Source organism: Hibiscus syriacus, unplaced genomic scaffold (assembly GCF_006381635.1).
Source record: "Hibiscus syriacus cultivar Baekdansim isolate YM2019G1 unplaced genomic scaffold, ASM638163v2 tig00113725_pilon, whole genome shotgun sequence".
NCBI lineage: Eukaryota > Viridiplantae > Streptophyta > Magnoliopsida > Malvales > Malvaceae > Hibiscus > Hibiscus syriacus.
Window position 1 is genome coordinate 20247354 of NW_024063471.1, and position 4544 is coordinate 20251897.

Consider the following 4544-nt stretch of genomic DNA (forward strand, 5'->3'; position numbering starts at 1 on the left):
TAATAGCTCTCTTCCAAGTGCAACAGCAATCGCCAACTACCGTTGTCAAAGGAACACACGAACGTAGCTTTGTTTTCTCCCATCTGCCTCCGTCGACAGGATTGATTGCTAAACTGCTTCGCCTCCTCCAAGATGATTTATGATGTCTTGTCAGTTACGGTAGTAAGAGGGTTCAACCGATTTCTATTGTGGAAGTGTTCTTGGAGTTTGGTTTCAGTGCCATTCGTGTTCTTTGCTTTTAGAAGCAGAAGGAGCTTCTGTGTTGGATTCATTCTTGTGTTTGTGAGGTGTAGAAGCAAGCATGAAGCCTGTTGTGGTCCTGGGGGCAGATGGGAGGTTGTTGGAGGGCTCCAGTTTTATTATTTTTCTTGTTTGTTCTCGGATTCAATAAGATTCGGATATGCTTCTGGCTTTTAGGTGAATAGGTTATGGTTGTCGGATCTTAGTGTTGCATGGTCTTTTTGGGCGGTCGGCACATTGTAGGTGGTAGGTTTCAGGTCCTGGTAGTAGCGTTTCAGCATTTTAGGTTAGTTGATTCGGGTGCAGTTTTCTCTTTCTCAGTTTTCTGGAATCTCGTTTCCCTTTCTTTTTGTTTTGTATTTTCATGTTGTAGGTTCGATTTTAGCGGGGGTTAGCATTAGGTTTGATCTGCTGGTGGTTATCTAGTTTTATGGAGTTATGGAGCATATTTTGTGCTGGATTAGTAGAGATGTCTGGCGTCGTTCCTGGTGTTGTTGATCCAGGAACTCGTGGGGTCTGTTTCGTCGAAGGATCAGGTAGTGTCCGTTTTGAGGAAGCTAGATTGTTTTCGGTTATGTAGAGTGTTTTGGCGGTTCTGGAGATTTGTTTCCGTTTTTTAATGGTAGGGTTTGTCCTTCTTATTTCTTTCGGAGGTTCATGAAGAAATTAGAGGTTAAGTGTTGGCCTTGGGCCGGTGATGGAGCGTAGATATCAGCGGTTTGACGGTGTTGAGTTGCTCTTCAGGTTGCAGGAGGGTTCCCTTGGAGTTGTTGTTTCGAGATAATGTTCTTTGTAGTTTCTTTCATTGAAGCACTATCCTAGTGGTGTGGTGTTTGAGAACTGTCATAATGTGTCCCGCATTTAGTGGGTACAAGGCAGTTGTCGGTGATGCTTTCTACTCTGTTGTTAGGATGTTAGTTTCGGTCATGTTCAGGGTTTGGTGTTGGTTATGTTCGGTGTTGTTTCTTCCCATTGTTCCTCGTTCATCAGTTATCCTTGCGCAACAAATGAAGGATGTTTCAGGAAGAAAATCGAGTTTTTCTGTTGGCTCGTATATTGGTAGTGGTTCGTGGCATTAAGGTGTTGAGGTAGTTAGGTGAGGGTCTTTGTCAGTAGAGGTATGGGCTGTCGAAATGGATCTCCCGACAGCTTGTTATGGGGCAGCGACGCATGGTTTTGGTTGCCAGAGGAGTGTCACTTTAATACGTTTTAGAGGCAGTTAATAGGGCACTTGTGGGGCCTGACCTGGAATCATGTGATACTTTCAATGACAGTGCGTTTGTGTAAGAGGTGCAGATCTCAGATTCGCCGAAAGTCTGTCATGGGTTGCTGCGCATGTTTCGGTTTGCTTGAGGTGTAGTGCACTTGGGTGTTGGGTGTGTGTGATATTACTGATGGTATTGCGAATGGTTTGTTGTGCAACGCATGGCAGAATGTTATTGTTGTTCTTTAGGAGTGTTTACGTTGTTTTTGCGTGCTTGTTATAGACCGTTGAAGCCTTGGTGTGTGTATCAGGTCGCGTGAACTTGGATTCTACTGTTGTTCGGTCACTCGTCTTCGTTGCTGTGATTGTGAACGATTAGTTGGTTTTTGATAGTGTATCAGCTTGTAATTGGATTGCATGTGTGTTTGTGTGAGTTTTGTTGTGATTTGGGGCATGCTTTCGTGATGTAAGTGCTCATTGTATATTATCTATTCCACCTTTAGGTTCACTTTTTTTCCTCTATTTAGGATTAGGGAGGTGTTTTTAATGAGGGTCTTGAGATGGTTTACTTTGCATTAGCTTATAATACAAAATACCATCTTTCAAAAAAAAAATCAAAACCGAATAGTGATAAATTGTGATGATAACATGCCCAAATTAAATCCAAAGTCAAAATCATCAATCAATGCAATAAAGAGCAAAATCCAATGAAGATATTATGAACTTTTTAAGATGAGTCGATTAGGACCGATAAAAGCTTAAGACCCAAAGTGTATGGAGGTTAAAAAAACAAATATCTGGAAGCCTAATACAAGGGCTAAAAACCCCACTTTAGCAAATAAAAACCAAATTGAAATATAGTTTAATTTATATATATTCCACGATATATATATATATATACACTAACATGCATTCAAAACTTAATTCTGAGTAAATATCAAATGTCAAAATTATAAACTTAAATTAATCATTTTATAAGTTTTATTTTGTTTCCTCCCATAACCCTAATAAATAAATGATTCGATTTCATGATCAAAATTCATAATCAAAATATGCAATCGCATATAACATGATAATATGCCGCATAGAATGGGCAATCAAAAAAGGAATTCGCATTTAATGCTAAAATTAACACGCGCGAATCAAGATTATCGCACAATGACAATTTAAAATTAAAGAAAAAATTTATGTCTAATCAAATCCTTATAGATTTTTAACATTACACACGTTGACGCAAGAATATAGTAGAGGCTTATTCAATTGTTTTTGTTAAAACTATACCATTGATAATCTATATTTCAACAACCAAATTAATATATTAATCACATAAATCTTTTGAGTACGAATTAACTGAAAATTAATCTATTCTCAATGATTCAATATGTTGAGACAATGATGTCACTTGTTAGAACCAAACTATAATAAATATGAAAACTAACCAAGATATATCATGTCAAACCAACAAAAATAAAATACTAAATGCGAAAGCGTACCTAATATAATTGATAAGTTGAAATCATTGAATCCTTATTCGGTTGTGGTCTTCCAAGAATATATAATTCTCTTGAATATAAACTGTCTAATGAAAATAAGATAAAATATGAGATTATTTATTTCTTAGGGACTATGACCCCTTTATATAACTAATTTAAAAATCAGTTATTGTCTATACTTATATCTCTGCTCCTCATCAAATTATAAATACAACTTTAATAGTATATACACTTTTATTTTCATGATACTTCTAATACCTTATGACTTTATAACATAATTGGTCGCTTAATTTATATCATATTTTATAGTAAAAATATATATTATAAATATAATTATGGATTTTAATCCAACACTTCATTCTTGCAGGAATTGATCGTATTATGGAGATAAAGGAAAAAAATCGATTTATCGTCATTTTGACTTGAGCAATTAAGCCCAAATTTTTATCCTCAATCCTCAAAAATCCATCTTGATAGAGGTTTCAAATTCTTTTTTTGAATTTGACTAACGTTAAGTAGATCCGTTCTCAAATTTGGGACAAAAAGACATTAAAGATAGTTTGAGCGAAATTATTCTTGGTTTGGATGGTTATCTTTCCTTTACCCATTGTAAAAACTTTAGAATTATCACCAAACGTCACATTATCGCTAAAGGTTTCATCCAACTCAAAAAATACAGACTTGTCTACACTCATATGCAAGTATCACATGTTCTTGTGAGTTTCTTCTTTGGCATGGCAAGCCATCAACAAGGACAATTCTTCTTCTCGTTTTAAAAAATGATATTTTTCACATCCTTGGAATATATTAATTCTACATTCATATTTATAGTGACCAAACTTATGATAACTATAGCACTCCACATTAAATTGTTCTACTGACTTCGATCTGAATGATTGATAATCACCACGTTCTCTTTTTCTTCCTTATAAATCTTTAACTTGATTGGCATTTGTCTTTTGTTGTCAGTTTCTTCAATCATTGTTAACTTTATCTTTACCTCTTCCTCGATGAATGGTTGAAGGCAGGTTGTTGGTTGTTGCTTGCAAAGTTACGAGTCATTTTTAATTCATGAACCAGAAAATAGACCTGCAATTCATCAATAGAAAGGACATCAAGATCTTTTGACTCCTCAATTAAGCATATCACATAATTAAATTTTGACTTCATCAATCGAAGAATCTTTTTAATCACTTCCACGTCGTTTATTCTCTCACAATGAACTCGCATTTTGTTGAAAATGGTCATTGTTATGAAGAAGATATCATACATGAACTCTCCGAATTTCATGCTAAGCATTTTTAATTCCGTACAAAGTGTTTGAAGCAATTGTCTCCTGACTTTACTTGATCCTTGTAGTTTCATCTTCATGGAATTCCATATTTGCTTTAAATTTTTTTTATACTAAGAATGGTTTCCAAGATGGAGCGATCAATGTCTTGGAAAAGACAATTCTTTGTCTTGATCTTTCAACTTCAATCCTTTTAAATCAACTTTTTGAGTCTTCGATAAGTAGTGTCTTCAGCCAATTTTACTACTCCAGAATCAATGACTTGTCAATATTCTTTGGACCTCAAAATTATCCATCAACATACTCCAATATGTTA